Source organism: Dermochelys coriacea, chromosome 7, assembly GCF_009764565.3.
Source record: "Dermochelys coriacea isolate rDerCor1 chromosome 7, rDerCor1.pri.v4, whole genome shotgun sequence".
Taxonomy (NCBI): domain Eukaryota; kingdom Metazoa; phylum Chordata; order Testudines; family Dermochelyidae; genus Dermochelys; species Dermochelys coriacea.
The window spans coordinates 65,708,088-65,729,670 of record NC_050074.1 but is presented as its reverse complement, the minus strand read 5'-3'; positions in this window follow the sequence as shown (position 1 = coordinate 65,729,670).

Genomic DNA, 21,583 nt, shown 5'->3' with positions numbered 1-21,583 from the left:
TCTAGATAAAACTCGGCTGTTACACATGAGATGTCATGCATCATCAGGGCATCCAGTGAATGTTGTTAATTTGTGAGGTGGTTCCCCTTTCCTGACCTCTGTCTGTCCTTGCACTGTGAGCATCTTGGGGCAGAGACCATCCCCATTCCTTCTCGTATGTCTTGGTACTCCAAGAATATCATAGGTACTTTCAGAAACAAATAAAAAATAATAAGACGGCCAAATCCAGGGTTCTCTTTGATCAGGTAAATCACCCAGCATCATTGGGTATTGTAAGATGTACCCTTTGGAAACACGTAAGTAGACAGGGCTGAGCCCAGTGTCTAGCACTGGTGTTTATGTCACACATAGCAACATAAAAAGAAAAGGAGTACTTGTGGCACCTTAGAAACTAACAAATTTATTAGAGCATAAGCTTTCGTGAGCTACAGCTCACTTCATCGGATGCATTAGCTCACGAAAGCTTATGCTCTAATAAATTTGTTAGTCTCTAAGGTGCCACAAGTACTCCTTTTCTTTTTGCGAATACAGACTAACACGGCTGCTACTCTGAAACCTGACATAGCAACATAGTTTCTGAACAAAGAGAGGTGATTTACAATCACTCAGGACAGCAACATTTGGAAAGATGATGTAACCAGTCTGATTAAGGTAATCAGAAATTTGGCATATGTTAGCACAGTGGCCTACTTTTCCACAAAGGGGTCTTTTGTGAGGCATCCCAGTGCTAGCTATGACAGAAGCAGGGCTTTGCAAGATCTAACAGAAGATGTTGAGATGCACTCTGCTTGCTAGATGGATTTTGCGTGTCCTGTTTGCCACCATCAACCCCGTCATTCCTATGAGAACTGGGGGAATTTCACTCTAAACCAGGGTTACTCAAACCTGCAAGAATGGTCTGATCCAGTTCAACAGACTTCTTGTGGGACCTTGAGCATGTCACTTAGTCACGCTGTGCATCAGCTCCCCATCTGTAAAGTGGAGATCATAGCAGTGACTTACCACACAGGGCTGTTGTGCGGGGTAAATTCATTAAAGATTGTAAGGTGCTTAGTGATATGCCCCCCTTACCATACTAAATACCACAGATAAAAGAGAGACATGAAATTGTGGAACTTTTTTTTTTTTAATTGAGACGGGACTGCTGGAATTCAGGATTCAAATCCCAAGAGACGCAGCATTTATGAGTCTTAAAGTTAGTTTAATCTGGAACTTCTCTTATAGTTAGAAAGATTTTCCTAATATCTAACCTAAATCTCCCTTGCTGCAGATTAAGCCCATTACTTCTTGTCCTACCTTCAGAGGACATGGAAAACAATTGATCACTGTCCTCTTCATAACAGCCCTTAATGTATTTGAAAATTGTCATTGGATCCTTCCTCAGACTTCTTTTCTCAAGACTGAACATGCCCAGTTTTTAGGTCAGGGTTTTCTCAACCTTTTATCATTTTTGTTGCTGTCCTCTGGACTCTCTCCAGTACTCACAGTACTGCAGCTGAGGTCTCACCAGTACTGAGTAGAGTAGGACAATTACCTCCTTTGTCTTACATACACTCCTGTTAATATACTCCACAATATTCACTTTTCTCATGACTGCATCACATTGTTGACTTATCAGATTTGTGATCCAGTATAAGCTCCAGATCCTTTTCAGCAGTACTACCACCTAGCCAGTTATTTCCCATTTTGTAGTTCAGTTTGATTTTTTTCCTTCATAAATGAAGTAATTTGTACTTGTTCTTATTGAATTTCATCTTGTTGAGTTCAGACCAATTCTCCAATTTGTCGTGGTCATTTTGAATTCTAATCCAGTATTCCAAAGTGCTTGCAACCCCTCTCAGCTTGGTGTCATCTGCAAATTTTATAAGCATACTCTGTTTCATTATCCAAGTCATTAATGAAAATGTTGAAGAGTTCCGGATCCAGAACTGATCCTGGTGGGACCCCACTAGATATGTCCTCCCAGTTTTGCAGCAAACCATTGCTAAGTACTTTCTGAGTATGGTCTGTCAAGTAGTTGTGCACCCACCTCACAGTAATTTCATCTAGACTGCACTTCCCTAGTTTGCTTATGAGAATGTCATGTGGGGCTATGTCAGAGCCTCACTGAAGCCTCACTAAAATCAAGATATATATTATATATCACTTTCCTGAGTAAGGGGTACAACCTTAAATTAGGGGCTCTAAGAGCAAAGGTTCAAACTTCTCTTCAAGGCTTACAACCCTAACAAGGATAGGCAGCTGCAAGATATGGTAGCGATTTCTCTTTCCTTCCAAGGAAAGAGATTAACTCCTTCTTCCCCTTGATGGGAACTAGGCCACATACCCTTCCCATCACTCTGCTGTACTAACAAGACCCTGACTAATGAAGAAATGCTATTCAATTTTTTCCCACCTCTTCTGCTTCTCTCAAGCTTTCATGGGCAGTTGCATGTGCTGCTTCAATTATTCCATTCTTTTATCTGCTACTGGACAGTCTCCACCATGTAACAATATGGTAACAGTAACAATCTCCACCAGTAACAATATGGCAGGGCATGGGAATGTCAGTTATCTGTAACCTTCTATTTGTTAGCATAAAATAAAATGTATTTACAAAAAAAAGAGGCCAAATAAGCAACCCAGTGGGCCAGGGATCTATTGAACAGATGGCTGGATGCAGCTTCTGGATAACCCCATTTAATCTCCTGACTAGTTTACTGAGCAAACTCAGAGAGGGGTACCATAAAAAATGGACAGATTGAGCCAAATGAAAAAGCAAGAATAGGGAAACCACCAGAGGATACCTGTGCCCAGATGTTGCTAATCCTTCCTGCAAAATAATTGGGGGAAATTGTGTACTTGACACTAGAGTAGGCCATTAACAGCACAAGGTAACACCTTGGGACATAAAAGAGTCAATTAGTTATTCTAAAGGGGGCAGCAGGCCTACTGACCCCAGTTGATAATTTCTTGATTTAACCCTCAACAAACTCCATAACTAAAACGTAAAGTTTATTTGAAATCTGCAGCCAGGACAGAAAGAACTATCCTCCATGGCTACTCCTGCCTGCACCTGCCATCTTCCTTGAAATTTGGAGTGATAGTAACTCAGGTGCAGTCATTTGCAGTTAAAGCCACCAGAGGTGTGAAGGTTAACAAGTCCAGACAATGTTAATTGGATAGACGGTGAACACAAGAGGCAGAAAGGGGAGTACATGAGGGGGAATGGTGGAGAAAGAAGTCACGCAAACACTGTGCTCTGTAACCCAAAAAGAAGATATACTGAACTTAGTTTCAGAGTAGCAGCCGTGTTAGTCTGTATTCGCAAAAAGAAAAGGAGTACTTGTGGCACCTTAGTCTCTAAGGTGCCACAAGTACTCCTTTTCTTTGAACTTAGTTTATCTGTATGGTAGTTCTGATTCCCTGAGACACCAGGGACAAATCCAACTGGAGTTAACAATTTGTGTCTGCTCAGAGATCCCTGCATGAATGAGGCACATTAAAATGGAGATACAAAGATCTGCCCCACCTTCCCTAGAGAAAACTCAGAGGGTTTGCAAGAGGAGAAGCAGTGTTACATTTAGAAAGTGCACAAAGCACAACATGGTCATTGGTAGTGACAAAAGACACAGGTAGGGTGACCAGATGTCCCTATTTTATAGGGACAGTCCCGATTTTTGGGTCTTATATAGGCTCCTATTAACCTCAACCCCCTTTCCTGATTTTTCACACTTGCTGTCTGGTCACCCTAGACACAGGCAAGGGGTGAAATCCACAATTAGAGAAAAGCACTGAGCGAATAGAACGTTTAATAATTATTCTGTGACTCTCCAAGTTCTTTATGAACATTAGTGCATTGAGCCTTACAACTGGGAACAAAAGTCACTGATGCCATATTGTCAGCCAATAAGACATCAAACAATGCCAAGATGAGTAACTATCTTGGTAAGCCTCATTTAAAGAGATTATGTGGGAGGATCTAGTTGTAGCCTTGGTAGGGCAGAAAGCCACCTGCAGTCTAACAGCTTTGAAAAGCAACAGCATTCCTGCACCATCAAATCAGATAGTTACATTACTCACCACAAGCAAGTGAACAAGTGCTTTTTGTAAGGTTATCTGTGAAGCAAGCATTATCCCCACTTTTATAGATGGGGAAATTGAGATAGGGAGGAGTTATGTGATTTGCCCTACGTCACAAAAAAGTCCGTTTCAGAGCCACGAGTAGAATGCAGATCACATCCTTAGCTCATGACCATCCTTCTCCCTGAAAACTGCAGGTTCTTGTATGAGCAGTCTTACATACATGGACAACAGCCGAAAGCTAGTCAATCCTCAGCAAATGGGAGAAGGATTTTCTAGGTGTCTAAATATTTCCCTAATCAACAGGAATTTTATGGAATTTCCTCCCACTGCATGAGCCACTCTACACACTGGCAGTTGGCTCTACCACTGTGCAAAACTCAGTGGTTATGCTTCAGATGGCTTTGTACAAACATTTTCTTTGGATTCATACTGCCTGGGTTTTCGTTCCGGAACGATCACTGGCTCAGACTTGCTCCAAAATCTGATGAGAACTGGTAAGCCTTTTGTTGGAATTTTGAGTTCATAAGGATACATGAAAGCAGAGGAGATTTATGCTGCTACAAACCATCAACATTCTACAAAATGCTACTCTGCAGCAATTTAGGCTCTTCTATTTATACCACAGCGTAGGACCCACACTGCTGCCTAGGAGATCTGGACACAATTATCATTAAGTGCTGCGGCTTTGAAAATCACACCCACTGATGCTGCAGAGGACAGCATGTCCGCCTGAACACAACCTTTCCTTGCCTTTCACAGCTCAATCTTAGGCCCCTACCTTTATTTTTCATGTAATGTAAACAGAGCTATACATTTTTTTCCTAATTATGCACAGCTGTATATTTATAAGAACAAACATTTGCTCTGGTTCGTAGTTCAGTTTTAACCCTGTTGCAGACACAGCTTGGTTTTGCTTACAAAAGGTAGCCTACCCTCTGACTATTTATCTCTAGTTTTAGATTTGGACTGGCCAGTTGAGATTCTCATGCATCTTTTAAATTAATTTGCCAATGGCTTCCAACAGCAGAATAAGTACAGTGGCCAAATAAATGAGAGTAAATCAGGAGCTCAGATATTACACAGAAGTGTATGGCATAAAAAGTTCAGCCGTGGTGTAAACAAGAGAGGTCCCCAAGGAACCTCCAGCAACCTAGAATAGCTGGAGTGCAGTGCACAGCTGCCACCCCTCTGCTTGCTCCAACAAGCTCTTTCTTGCTCCCAGGTATACCCTGTCATGCTCATATGACAGAACTGGGATAGCAACAGGCACAGGGCCATTATGACAGCCGGTGCATTCCTATGCCCCTGCAGCAGGGGAATTTACAGTACAGCAGCTGAATTGTGGTCCGTACATTTGGTACTGGAGATCTGGTGTCCCCAATTTTCTTTATTGTTATTTGAGTTATCGGAGCAGCCAAATCATAGACTGGGCCCTACTGTGCTAGGTGCTGTACAGTACAAAAAGGCTGTCTTTTTGTAGAGTTGGAGATATGGATTTTCCTCTTTCTCCCCAGTCTTTTCAAACTCTTCCCCCAGTCAAAAGCAAATTCCCTGACACTTCACTCACTAGCATGGGAGGTGAGTCTGTCCAGTGCATGGATTGGCCAACTGGGCTGCTATGAGAACAGTCCATCTTGAGTAAGAGAGGCTGATTCAAATAACTCCCTCAGTGTTGGGCGGGAAAGCTTACAATGCTCCTTCCCTTGGATTCACCTGCTGCCATTTATCCTCAGCTTTCATCAATGGCAATTCAATGGTTTTTTGTTTTGTTTTTTATTTTTTAAACATTTCTTAATAGAGGTGACTTTTCTTGTTTCCCGTGTGCACAGCAAGTCCCACTCACTGCTCCTAGTTATTTACACCAGTGCCAAATGCTACCATTGTGATTTAGTAGAGTTTTACACTCCCTTTGCATTCACTTTGGTGTAAATGATGACACAAGGAGCAGGGCAGTAGTGAATTGGGCCCCACTGCATGCAGGCCTCGGTATATGATGTAGAGAGAGGCCAGGCCAGTTTAGAGGAGGAGCATCGTATGGTGGGTGAGTTAGAGAATAAGCTGATGCACAAAACTGCTCTCACTGTAAAGGAATTGCCAAAAAGCTGATGGTTTGTTATTTCAGCCTTAGTTTACAGTGCAGAGTTTGAAGCAGTAGTCTCCGGCAACTATGGGAGATTTAAAATTAATCTATATCCATAGATCTCACAACAATTCTAGGCTTCAATTCTGAAGTCAGATCCATAGCTGGCACACCCTACACCCACAAGGAGTCCTACTGAAGTCAATGGGTCTCTGTACAGGTCCACCCATGTGGATCCAATTGCATGCAGTAATAATACATGACTATATACATTACAGTGACATGCAAGGGTGAGTTAATTTTGTTCAGTGCTTTGAACATGTAACTCTTGGTTCTTCATTTTGTCAGCAGGGAGACACCTGGGACTGAGTCAATAGGGAATGATGCAGCTTAAAAGTTGCCCAGGTTGAATGAAGACATGAAATACATTTTCAACAGGAGCATGCAATTGGGTAAAAACATGTACCTGGTTGTATTGCATTTTGTCACAAATGAAAAAAGGTTGTTTAAAACAGTGCAGGAGCACGTGCAACAGGAAGCTACAATGTTTCATATTGCATACTGACTCGTTGAGGAGCATTACTTTTATATGTAGCTGGAAGACGATGCTTCAGGTACAATTAGAAGTGGTTACTCTAATGGAGGCGCAATCAACTGAAGTGAAATGTTATGCCTCCAGTTTGCAAGATTTGCAAGACTGTCTCTCCTGGGTAATATATGTTGTATCAATTCTGCCTCACAGAATGACAGCTCTTCCATGTACCAGCATAAAGAGAAAAAATATAGCAAAACAGTGCAATTTTCAGGTTTAATCCTTCCTCCATCTATGCTGTCCACTCTCATCAAGCACTTCCTGAAAGTAGTTCTTTTAAATTCATAGACATTATCTTAACAATGTGCACACTATATCACCCCCTAGTGGGGAACTATCAGAACATCTCTTTTGCTGCACTTGAGACAGCAAAATTAAACAACCAGCTCACATACTTAACATTCCATTCTACTCTCAAAGTTTATATCATCATACATATAACTTAACAGCAACTCTTTTTTTGGAGGAGACAACTACACTTGCTTGGCAACTATGGTAATTTTTCTCTGGGTTTGGTAGGTTTGTTCTTTCACACCTTCGTATTGTACAAAGTCTTGTGCATACCTTGCAAGAGGACTGATGTTGGAGCAAGTGCAAGTATTTCTGGTGATGACAGAAGACTGCACTGCACTTGGTTCATTTGGTGATGTGGTGTTTCCAGACTCTGGTCTGATAGCTATCAATTGCTTGTCAGCCTGTGTTCCTTCCATGTCCTGCTGATCAAGTCTCACTATCCTCTACAACTATGTTTGTCTTGTGCTTACAGTGGATGAACATATTTGTGGTTTCAGTGAACTATATACTCATCCACTGCAATCATATGAATGAGGATTTCTCAGTAACACATATAGCTTGCTTCCAAGGACATGATTTTTCCTAAGGATATAACTTGATCCTGAGAGGCTTTCCTATTTGTAATTATGTGAGGTCTTTAATTTGTCAGTCATAGTAGACTTTGGCCTTTATAGGATTTGTCTGTTATTCCTACCATCGCTGCCGGTTGTAGTAACATTGTGGCTAAATGCACCAAGTTATGCATTTGTCATTACATCACTTATTGTATACCAGTCTGCCATTAATGCCTTTTGTGGCCATGTTACTCCATCCAAGAAAGGCTTGCAATATATTTTCTTTGCTTTTTGTGGCTTTCTTCAATAGTCTTGGCAATTTTACCTGTGAATTTAGCTTTGCCATTTGACTGGCTATAGGATGGTGACTTTGTGATATGACTGATTTACCATTCCCAGGTAAACTACACAAATTCACTGCAAGGGAACTGGAAGTTAATTGTCTGAAATGGCTCAGTTTGGCATACTGTACCTGCTGAAGTGTTTCATTACTTTGTCTAGAATGGTCAATGCAGTAGTATCCGATAGTTCATCCAGTTCCTAAAATTCTGTGTAGTCATCTACAATCATGAGGTACTTTAAGATGAAGAGGTCCATGCGTACCTTGCTCAAAAGTCTGCAGTGTATTTTTGTTAACTCTTTTGGCCTGCATTTCCCACAAGAGCACAACAGCTATCTAGGGCTCAAATATCTTTGGTCATGTTTGGCCAATATACAGCATTTCAGGCTTTCCAGACACAGGCCTCTCTTCCAGAATGGCTCAGATGTATTCTTGAGTTTCTGTTCTCAATAGTCTGGATATTATGGTTTGATTGACTTTAAGTCTGATGCAAAAAGAAAAGGAGTACTTGTGGCACCTTAGAGACTAACAAATTTATTAGAGCATTAGTCTAATTAGTCTCTAAGGTGCCACAAGTACTCCTTTTCTTTTTGCGAATACAGACTAACACGGCTGCTACTCTGAAACCTGTCATTTAAGTCTGATGTTATCTTGTACACTCATCTCATCTTGACAATTACAGTATTCTTAGGAGGCAGTGGGACTTCTCCCTGGAGTTCTGACCATCCTGACAATTGGATGGACATGAGCATTTGTAAATCTTTGTCTTTTTCAATTTGTTCTCAGATTCTTTCCAACCCCTGCCATTTAACTGGCACATAACTGACTTATTGATGCTTTCTATATGTTTATCAGATAGCTGGTCACCAGCAGGCTGCATTGTGTTGAGGTAACTGTGTATGTTGCATCTTTGTCCAGTAGTTGCCTCAAGGGTCTGCACACATCCAAGCAGCTTGGAAGTTTACAAATCCTAATAGTCTCTGAACTGAATTCATCTCCTTGTGGGGGTATCTTCTGTGTTTGTACCTGAAATTTTACCTTTAGTTTACATTCTTCTAGCATATTATGATTGTGCCACTGTATAATTTTATTTGGCTTTGCCAGGTTGCAATTTCACTTTCTTCTTTGGCAAAATGCTGAGGAAGCCTTTGTAACTTAGTACATTCACTGATGCCCTGCTGTTTATTTGGCATACAATTTCCTGTTTGTTTGTGTGCTGCTGGCTTCTCTTTGCATCTGTTGGTAGTTTGAACTTGACAAGACATTTAGTTTTGCCCTACACTGATATCACATACATGCAAAATCTCATCCTCCAAGTCACTGCTTGCTTCCTTGATACAGTGCATTTTCTTCTTTTCTTTTCTTGTCAGCAAGCTTTGGCATAATAATTTCTCTTGCCGCAACTATTGCATATGACCCCATATGCAGCACATTTTCCATCATCACATTTCTCCACAGTAGTCATAGGTCTTGCTTTGCATTTTGTTGGTCTCCTCTGCTTTTATTTGTAAATTTGCTTTTGCACAAATTGTAGTTTAGTCTTAGGTTTTCACGTATTACTTACATCACTTGGTGAAATATCTCTGTGTCTACTCCACTTATTCTCTGCACTTGGATATGTTCACTAATTGTTCACTAATTTTGTGTTATGTTTCATGACATACAGAGAAGTTAGATGAAAACACCTTGATAGATGCAATGGAACACTACTTTATTTCTTAGAATTCAGAATGATAACACACAAGAACCCCCAAACAGAGAGACACAAAGCAGGCTACTCCTTAAAGCAGACACACAATTTGCCCCACCTTGTTTAGGCTGCTGCCTGCAGACTTAACCTGATTGAACACTTCCCCACAGAGCTCTCCAACCTGCAAACAGGCCCAGGAAACTCCCCACTCCTACTCTTAAAGTGAGAGCATACAATTCAAACACAGTCCCCAACAGACCTCACTTTGCACATCTATATCTCTTGGTAGAATTAGAGTGAGCTCTTGATGCATTGTCATTCCAGCTCCTGCATCTTTCACCTTTAGTACTAATCACAAATTAGTTCATCTTTTAAGATAATTGCATGAGTCTGCCGGCGTTGCCAACTCTCATGATTTTGACACGAGTCTCACGATAATTATTGTTTTCCTTAAAGCCCCAGCTCCTGGAGTCAAGTGGATATGTGATTATTTCAGCCTTTATTGTTAAAAAAAAGAGTAAGTTTCTAGCCCTCATGGCTATGGAGAAAGCTTCAAAATATGACCCCAATGCACCCTAAAGGCTCAATAGAAGAAGGCAAATAAAAACCCTGAATCTATTATTTTTACATAATCTCATTATTTTAAAACCAATCTCATGGTTTTTGGTGAAGCTGATTCATGATTTTTGAACATTTGGGAATGGCAATACCGGCCATATTGCACAGTTTGGCAATATATTGATCTATTGTTTCTCCAGATTCTTCATTAACCTTGTTGAAAAGACATGTTTTGTACATGACTGCTTTGAGGGGGAAGGGAGGCTGAAAATGTTTTTGGAGCACTTCTAGGATTTTACCTGGATCCTACTGGTGGGCTGCTGACATATCCAGATACTGCTGGAGCATGTGGCAGCCTTTGCCCACCACAACTGATAGTGTGGTCTTACTGGCCATGTTTGGGGATTTGCTCTGCCAGGTTGACATCCCTTCCTGCAGTTGCCCTCCATCACTCTCTCTGTGTCTTGCTTTCTCGGGATGCAACTGCTGTCACTTTGTGGTTTGTCCCTCGTACCAGGTCACTGTAGTTTCCCCTTCCATGGCAGGGGGCTGCGGGTTGCAGTCTCAAAATCTCTCGTGACCCACTGTCCCAGGCAGGCTTCTCTTTCACTGCCCCTTAACAGTGCTACTTCTCCAACAGCTGGTAGGGGAACCCTGGCCCACCCTCTGCAGTGGGTTCTAGCCCAAGGACCCTACAACAAGCAGTCAAGGTCTGCATAGTCCTGAACCTTACTGTTATATCCCTGGGCTGTTTCCTATCTTCCCTTCCCTCACCCTGAGAGTAACTACAGCCTCACTCTCTGCAGCCCCTCAGCTGCTCTCAGCCACTGGGCTTTATACAGGCCCCTCCTGTTTCTGTCCAGCTGAGCCTCATTTCTAATTAGTCCTTGCTCCCTGGCTCCTCCTCCAGGTGCAGCCTAGGCATTTAATTGGCCCACCTGGCCACCTAAACCCCATCTAGCCTTGTATGGTGTGGACACCTCATCACACATGGCCACCCTTAATTTGTTTTCCTTTTTATCCCGCCTTATTGAAATTGTATAGTTTTCCCACTGTGATCTAAAGAATGTCCAGTTGCTGCGTTGGGACAGGAATCTGGTATGCTGCTATTATTATTGGTTTTGCGTGTGTGTGTGTGTGTGTGTGTTTGTGAGAGAGAGAGAGAGACTTAGTTTCTGGTTTCAGATATCTACAAGAGCCAACTCATTGCTGACACCATGCTCTCTGTGCAAGCATAAAAAGAGAAGGCCAAGACAATGCAATATACCTACTTCATTCCTTCCTCTACACATACTGTCTGCTCTCACCATGCATAAGAACATAAGAACAGCCATATTGGGTCAGATCAATGGTCCTTCTAGCTCCAGTGTCCTGTCTCTGGACAGTGGCCAGTGCCAGGTGTTTCAGAGGGAATGAACAGAACAGGGCAATTACTAAGTGATCCATCCCCTATCATCCACTCCCAGGATCTGGCATTCAGAGGCTAGGGACACCAAGAGCATGGGTTGCATCCTTGACCGTCTTGTCTAATACTCATTGATGGACCTAGCCTCCATTAACTTATCTAGTTCTTTTTTGAACCCTATTATAGTTTTGGCCTTCACAACATCTCCTGGCAACAAGTTCCACAGGTTGACTGTGTGTTGTGTGAAGAAGTTTTGTTTTTTTTAAACCTGCTGCCTATTAATTTCATTGGGTAACCCCTGGTTCTTGTGTTATGTGAAGGAGTAAATAACACTTCCTTATTCACTTTCTCCACATCAGTAATGATTTTATAGACTTCTAGCATATCCTTGCTTAGACATTTCTTTTCCATTCTGAACAGTCCCAGTCTTCTTAATCTCTCCTCATATGAAAGCAGATCCATATTCTTAATCATTTTGGTTGCCTCTCTCTGTACCTTTTCCAATTCTAAAATATCTTTTTTGAGATGGCGCAACCAGAACAGCACACAGTGTTCAAGATGTAGGCTTACCATAGATTTATATATTAGAATTATGATTTTACTGTCTTATTATCAATCCCTTTCCTAATGGTTCCTAACATTGCTCGCTTTTTTGACAGCCACTGCACACAGAGAATTCTATTTTCAGGACATATACTCAATTCCTATACATACCCTACACATTATCATAGTATCACACCCCTTATTGGGAAGCTCTCTATTGTAACAGCAGCTACACCTGCAAAGAGCAGACTCTCTGAAATTTAAATTTGTAGTATACAGAAAATATGTGACAGTTACATAAGGAATGCCATAGTGGATCAGACCACTGACCATATAGTCAAACACCTGTCACCAACAGTAGCTACTATCAAACGCTTCAGAGTAAAGTGTAAGAAAACACAAAGTGGGCTTTTATGAAATCAACAGCCCCCACCACACACCTTTCAAGATCCATGGGTCCCACATATGCCTATCACAACATGTGGCGTACTACATTCAGTGTATTAAATGCCCCAATAACAATTATGTGGGTGAAACCAGACAATCACCGCACTCTCCAATGAACTCGCACAGGAAAATGATAAAAGTTAAAAACACCACATCACCAGTTGGTGAACACTTTTCACAAATTTCAGAGTGGTAGCTGTGTTAGTCGGTATCAGCAAAAACAATGAGGAGTCCTAGTGGCACCTTCGAGACTAACAAATTTATTTGGGCATAAGCTTTCGTGGGCTAAAACCCACTTCATCAGATGAAGTTGCATCTGATGAAGTGGGTTTTAGCCCACGAAAGCTTATGCCCAAATAAATTTGTTAATCTCTAAGGTGCCACAAGGACTCTTCATTTTTACTTTTCACAAAGCGATCCCTCTATATCTGATCTCTCAGTCCTCATCCTCAAAGGAAATCTGCACCACACTTTACAAAGACAAGCCTGGGAGCTTAAATTCATAACTTTGCTAGACACTAAAAATGGTGATCGATTCAAGACAGTTTACATTGACCTAACCATGTAGTGTAGACCAGGTCTTAAAAAAGACATTGTATTTATGGCTTATTACAACAATATGTAACCCACTAACCCCTTTTTTGTCCGATGACTACAGAGATTTTAATGACCCACTGCAGCTTGAATGGTCCCTTAGAACAGTGGCTCTCAACATTTCCAGAGTACTGTACCCCTTTCGGTTGATTTGTCTTGTGTACCCCAAGTTTCACCTCACTTAAAAATTATTTGCTTACAAAATCAGACATAAAAATACAAAAGTGTCACCGCAGACTATTTCTAAATGCTTGCTTTCTCATTTTGGCTGTATGAAATTTAGTTTGCACTGACTGCACTAGTGCTTTTTATGTAGCCTGTTGTAAAACTAAGCAAATATTTAGATGAGTTGATGTGCCCCTGGAAGACCTCTGCATACCCCTGGTTGAAAGCCACTGCCTTAGAATACCTGCTAAGTACTTGTGCTAAACTATCTGTTTGATCTCCAATTTACCTGTGACACTCTTCCCAGACCTGAAAAAGAATTCTGGGTAGCTGGAATGGTTCTTTCTCACCAACGGAAGCTGATCCAATAAAAGAGATTACCTCACCCACCTTGCCTCTCTGTCCCCAGAGAAGAGCTCCAGCAGTAAGAGGTTGATTTATTCTCTGAAGTTTGAGGGTTTACATCTCTTCCAAAAACCTCCTTTATTCTTATATTTACTACTGTTCTTCCAACATTTACTCTTATAACTCAATCTCGCTATCCCTATAAACAACAAACCTCTCTGTGTTTCCATTTCCCCCTCACCCATTGTCCTGTCTTTTTAGTTTGTAAGCTCTTTGGGGACAGAGTCAGGTCTGGGTGTGAACAGTGCCTACCACAATGGGGTGAGGGGGGGTCTGATCTCAGTTGGTGCCTCTAAGCCAGTGTTCTTAACCAGAGTTACACATACCCCTGGGGGTACACAGAGGTCTTCCACGGGGTACATCAACTCATCTAGATATTTGCCTAGTTTAACAGGCTACATAAAAAGTATTAGACAAACTAAAATTTCATACAGACAATGACTTTTTTAGATTGCTCTATATAAACTATACACTGAAATGTAGAGTACAATATTTATATTCCAATTGATTTCCTTTATAATTATATGGTAAAAATGAGAAAAGAAGAAATTTTTTCAGTACTTGTGTGCTGGGACACTTTTTTCTGATTTTGGAAGCAAGTTCTTTTTAAGTGAGGTGAAACTTGGGGGTATGCAAGACAAATCAGACTCCTCAAAGAGGTTCAGTAGTCTGGAAAGGTTGAGAGCCACTGCTCTAAGCACTACTGTAATTTCAATAAATAGTAACTCTAGAATGTGGATAGCACTAGTGTAAGCATCCTCCCACTGTCTGATCAGTTTGCCTCAACCCTGTTCTAAGGTTGACAAAGTTGTTCAGTCTTCAGAGCTATGCAATTTTTATCCTCTCTATTCAGACTGCCAATAGGTTGCAGTTGTGGTGTAATCCAGACAGATCTTTCCCTTCCAGTAATGTTTTCTAGAAGAAATTCATTTCAGATGAGAAAACTATTTAATGTTGTCATTCTAATTAACTCAAACAGCTACTTTTTGACACTATTTTGCTATTGTTTTCCACAGGAGGTGGGGGGAGTCTATTCCTCATAAAGAGGAGCCTCAGAGAGCAATTGAAGTTATATTTGAAAACACTGGGGAAAAGGTGTTCATGTTAATCTAAAAGAAATGGAAAATTCACACCATGCGCACTTCATTTATAATAGCAGCTTCCTCATTTCATTGGCATCTTCCTTATTTACATTACAGGCTATTCTTGAAATGGCAGAGAACTTTACAGGCTTGCTAAAGGCTTGTTTCTAATAGAGCTGGTCTACAGGGATTTTCACCTTTAACTGCACTTTGTGCATTTTCCTATGCCATCGCCTCAAACCACAAGAACTTTCTATGTAGTTTTGGATTTGTTTGCACATATAAACACTTTGCCTTGATTTGGGCCAGCAAAGGGTTTTTAAACATTGACTGTTGTTGTTGCTAAGACACAGGTCCTTTGAATGTGATTAAAAAAGAGAGAGAAATGCTTGAACATCTGGTTATCTTCCATAGCTGTCTCCAATGACTACGAAAAGGAGATAAATAATTTCGGAGATGGATCCTGGCAACGTTGCAATAGATTTAGCAATTTCCTTTCTATCTAATTTTCCAGTCCCCACCCCCACATTTAACTCTCTGTATGCTCAAAGTATTCTGAATGCTTATTGCAGCCCTACAAACTGCTATCAAATACTACACTATTCTACAGTTTGTAAATGTTAATAGCATTTTGGAACATTACTATAGACTATCATAAGGGGTTTGTTTTTGTTTGGCTGGTTGGTTCGTTTTGTTTTTGGGGTGGGGGCATTTAAAAGGTAAACCATAAAGTGGCCATAAAATCATAGTTTCTATGCATCTACTTCCACCCAGGAACTATACAGAACAATGGGGAATGTAAATACAGAGAAAAGCTGCTGAGATGCAAGTAAGCACATCTAAACCTCTGCAAAAGTTTCCTGTACTCAAGAGATCATACAAAAAACAGGCAAAGACCATGATCATGAAATAGGAAGGGAGTAGAGGTGGAGAATGGGGAGGGGCGCATTCTAGGCAACATGATCAACCTCTCTGCAAATTAACATCCAGATACAAATAGCAGATTAGTTAAATTCTATTTCAAATTGCACAGAGATAATGCTACACATATACCTAGAGTAATACCAGTAGCTTCAGAGTTACTCCAGATTACCCCTACGGTAAAGGAGAGCAGAACCTGGTCCATTTTGTTTTTCCTTGCTTTTGAAATCCTTCTACAACTCTGCAGATAAGAACTTGTTTTATTTAAATACTGTTTTGTTTTACCGCCAAGGCCCAGTCTGTTCCTAAGTGCAACCATGGTTTTGTGACACTCCTCTCTGACCAGCTTAGAATAAACCTGGTTGACTTGTGTTTGCACAACAGCTTTTTCCACAATACAATTAAGTGAGTCCACACTTACCAGGCGACAGACTATCCCACATTTGCCTACTGTAGGGTAACTTGCTTCTCTGGCTACCTCTATGCTATGATCTGGGGGTATGATGCCCAGCTCACATAGACACAACAGGCTAGTTCTCATGAGCTTATGCACTAAAAATAGTAGTGTAGCCACAATAGCACAGGCACAGTGGCACACACTAGCAGCCCCAAGTACATACGCACAGGATTCGGGCGGGTTTGTGCTCAAAGCAGCTAGCACATTCCATTGTTGTCTGTGCTTCCAGGGCCACACTACTGTTTTCAGCATGGTAGCTCAGATAAGAGCTAGCACAAATATGTCTACGCAAGCTAGGAATCACACCCCTAGTTCATAGAGTATACGTAGCCTCTGATGCTTCTGGTGCTGCCCATGGTCAGATAGGATATTGGGCTTGATGGTCCATGGATCTGATTCAGTCTGGCAATTCCTAGGTTCCTAACTGTGCTTGTATGATGCTTTTTGGCAAAATCTGAGCAGTTATAGAGGTTATGCACATTGGGGAATGCACTCCAGGAGAGCTGAGAAGAATTAGACCATACTGGCTTACAAAGGTAACGTTTGAGGAGGGAAAGGAGGGCAGCTAAACTGCCCAGAAAGTAATGAGGTGGTTACAGGATAAACCATGTGAATCACTAAGCCACTGGCAAGGTTGGAACTGCTATTAACTATTAGCTGCCACACAGTTACTGAGTACTAGCTATATTGTTTGTTTAGAAAACCAAGCACCATGGAATCCTGGTCCATGACTGGGGCTCGTAAGCACTACTGCCATATAACCAGTAACAACAAACAAACAAACTAGTTGAATACCTCAGTGATAAGTAAAAAGAAAAGGATGCATCTGATGAAGTGAGCTGTAGCTCACGAAAGCTTATGCTCAAATAAATTTGTTAGTCTCTAAGGTGTCACAAGTACTCCTTTTTGCGAATACAGACTAACACGGCTGCTACTCTGAAATCAGTGATAAGTGGCAGGGATGACAACCTCGTGCTGCTTTACTTTATGCTCAGTTTATATCATGTGAAGTAGAAATTTTGCAACTGAGCATGCCCACTTCCTCTGGTCACACCTCTTCTGGTCCATCAGGCTCCAAGGTAGTATAGCAGTTAGTGGTGTTACACCATTTTGTTCAGCATGCACCTCCTACTGTCCCTTGCACAGTGTGTACTGGGAAATCTCATCTCTTTCAGTTTTCTCTCTTGTGTAAGTTCCTGATATTGACCCTAAGAGCATATTTTTAGGAATGAATTCAATGCTGCATGGTGTATGTTATACTGTCGGTCATTATTTTGTTTGGCTGTTCTACTGATCCCAGTCCAATAGGTCTAAGATTAATGAGGTGTTTATTCTCAATCAAGAAGCTATTTAAGAATATGCTTTTTAAATCCAATGAATTAATTAATTCATATCAAATTAATTAATTAATATCATTTGACCTTTTTCTTTTCCAGGGGATGATTTGTGGCTTTTTTTTTTGCCTGCGCAGTGTCCTGTGACTGGCAGCTTTCTGTCAAGTAACTATGATGGATGGTTATACTCTTTTAACAGTAGTTATGACGTCTTATAAAACAGTTACTTGGTGAAGCTCCATATATAGTCAATGTTGGTGCATGGGCTATCATTTTACTTTATCCTCGGTGGATTAACAAAGTAGAGTTGATGTTGCTCACATGCACAAACAAGAGTTGTCCCTTTTACCACTCACAAATGGCTTTTTTATTTTAAAAAAATAGAAGACAAAGGTTAAGTACTGCAAATATCTGTAACCCAGACTCAATGTTCTTTCATAGGGTGGTCCTTATGTATCCTACCCCCCTCAACAGAGGGGGGAGACACAAAAAATAAGTAGTAGTCCTCCATTGGATCAAATACAAATACAGATTTATCCTGTCTAGGTGCCAGGGTGTTGTCAGTAGAGCTGAGATCCTAGAAGAAAAAAATTGTCTCTATACATTCACACTGCAGTGAATTTTGTTATTTGTTTCATAAATATTCAAGCACTCAAGGATTATTACCATGAATATTGCAAAAAATGAATTTTTAGATCAAATACTTGCTGAAAGCGAATTTTTAGTTGCCTCCATGATTATAAAATTCTCAGTTCACAATTGTGTGTGTTAGTTACATAAGTCCTCCAATAGGGGACAGAAGCAATGCCACATGACTTATGTAACTAACCAACACTGTCAATTTGCATATTCTAATTTACTGCACAATTTGGAGTATACGTATTTAGTCAACATAGCATACAGTGGTAGAGTTTCAGTTCCCTGACTGGATGATTCATCTAATTGACGCAGCCTGAATTTTGAATTATATATTTCATTATATTTGTCATTCACTTTCTATTCAGTACACAAGCCATCCAACCAGAAAACAGAAACTGTACCCACATGACTTACTGGTATGTTACACAACACAAATATTTTCAAGAAATATTTAGCAAATGAGCTGAAGAACAATTATGGAATGATTTTGCAATGAATAAATTCATTGCAATTTTTCAATCTGTTCACAGATAGTGTCACAGAAAGATATGAGTTGTGTCAAATTATTTGTTGTTTTCATTCAGCTATGATCTCCAGGGGCCTAATCCAACTCCTAAAGCAGCATTGACTGAAGTGGGAACTGGATTGGGACCCGGGCTGTGTATATCTGTCTCCAGTTATTACATTATAATAATTCTTCTGTGCCTTCCTTCCAAGGATGTAGAGGCATTTTACAAACAGTTAATCAATCCTCACAATAACTACAGATTTTATAGATGAGGAAACAGAGGCACAGAGAGGTTAAGGGATTTGCCTGAGGTCACACAAGCAGTCTGTGGTAGAACATGTGTCTCTTGGCCTGGCCTGTGCCTTAGTCAAAAGCCCACCCCTTTTGTATCATAGGTCTGGTAGAGATAGAATTTAAAAATGTATCTTTGTAGAGGCTTGTGCTTAACCCAGTCCATTAATAGAACAAATGGAAGTCACCACATCATTGTCAGGATGCAGCATAGGACTGTGAAATAGGGCTGCACTATAGTTAACAAGACCTCCTAACCAACAACAGTATGGTCACAAAATGTGACATCAGCCACAATAAAATATTTACTCTAAAATGTATAGCCTATTCATCAGGTATGTACACTACAAAATGGTCTGGCTATTTACAGTCACTGGGGACTCAAGACAGTTGGAACTTCAACTTCTGAATAATCTATTGTACATTTAATGACCACAAAGATCATACTTCTGAACAAGAATAAGACAGAATGTCTGTTTACAATACTTATCATGTACTAAGAGATTTAACCTATTTTGGCTGCTCCTGAGGGAACTACAGCAACTCTGTGAATTCTGAGGACATCCCAGCCAAGTTTTATCTATTTGGCCCTGTTAAAAATGGCAATTATGTTATTTTATATATGTGAATTATGTTATATCCCAGAATAGAGCCCACTGTGCTGAAAATGTATATTATAACTACTAACTGCAAAGACTTGATCTCAGGGCTCTCTGAAACACAAGGTAGCAGCAGAAGGTGATGGATCTTAACTGCATATCACCTGACTACTTTTAGAAAATGTATCTACATCTTGGAATCATTTTGAGAAGGTTCTATGAGTAATTGTAACTTGATTTAAAACCCTGACTTACAACTACTCAGACCTAGAGCTTGTTCGGAAATTTCAGTCAAATGTTTTTTGGTCAGAAAATGCAGCTTTTTCAAAACTGAAGCTATATGTGGGAAAACACCTGTTGCAACAAATTTCCCATTTCGAAAAATTATGAAAAAAAATCATTATCCAAACAACCAGTCTCAACGTTTTCTAAATGAAAAAACAATAATTTTTTGGTTCCAAACAACTTTTTGTTGAAAATGTTTTAATTTATAGTTAAAGGTAATTTTAAGTAGATAAAATAAAGGTTGCAAACAAAACAAAACATTTCAAAATGATTGAAATCATGCATTTTGATTGGCTGATCCAATTATTTTTTTCCACTTTTGTGTTCACAAAAATTTGAGATTTTGACTTTTCATCACAATTCAGGTTGGGAATTTTTTTCAAAATGTCTAAAATTCTCACAGGACAGGAAAACCATTTTCCACCAGCTCTACTCACATCCTGCTAACATGCTTCTCTTCTGGCCTTTCTGCATGTAAGACAAACCAGTTTGGCCTCAGCTAGCTAAATACAGAGTTGTTGTATAAAGATGGGTAAATGACACAACAGTGGTTCATGGGGTGGTAGTCAGTTTACTTGAGCCTAAGAGAGAATCCAGGCTGGTGCAATCTATATACAAAATTGACTGGAAAATAAGTGTAAACCCGGTGAGAATCTTAGATGTGGGTTATTGACTTCAGTGTGATTTTGCTAAACTAAGACTGTACGATCTGGTTCTTTTATCGTAAAGTACAACAAAGCAAAGACTTGTGCTTTGACATATATACAGTAAGCGAAAATCGTTACAGTAATTTTCAGCTCAGTAAACTTTTTACTATCAGAAGGAGAACGCTACTGTAGCTCCAAGGCAATCATTATAATGAAGTCCAAGATCATCTATCAGCAAAACCCATTAGGCTTTATTTTTAGATACACAGAAGTATGGTCAACTAGTGAAACACATTTCACTACATTAGTCAGGCTGTTTGGACTCAGTAAACAGATAAATTAGCTGATGACATTAAATAATGTATTATATGGAGACTGTTCTCACTGTGAGGAATTGATACCTAAACCTAACAATGCTGATGTACTTACAAGTCTGTCAATAATGCTGGGCTAAAACCTATTTTTAAAAGCTTCAGAGCTAATTATGAGCAAATTTTGAAACTATTTGTAGGTTTGAATAAAAATTTGGCTGCTTCTTTATAGACTTTAACACCAGAAGATCTTTTAGTGTGATGTCTTGTACATCACAGGGCATAGAATTTCATCCAATTACTCCTGTATGGAGCTCAATTGTATTATATTCCTGCAAGTGCAGTATCTAAAGCTTAGATTCTCTAAACCACTTGAGTGTGCAGTATTGTACTGGAAATCTCTCAAGAATAGGCTATCTAGGCAAGCTTGGTGAAAGAGGGAGAGCATTTGCCATCAAAAATATCAAGAAAAGCTTGTTTCCATTCTGCATCAAAACTTTGAAGTTTTCATCTAGCTCTCTACCATCCTGAGAGAGTTTTGGTACTTCCTGCTTCTGGCTGAGCTAGAAATACCAAGAAAACAGAGTTTCTCACAGGATTTGGGGTATGAGCTAGAAATGGAAAGACAGAAGCAGATTAAAATATGAACAGTAATTTTATAATATTCACATACCTTCTGGACCTCAAGGAGGCTCAGATCAATTTCAGTGTGAATTTTGGGTGGAAATTCTGCTTGGTTCCCTTTTTCTTGCCCGGTTTGCCAAGCCCTATTTGTCA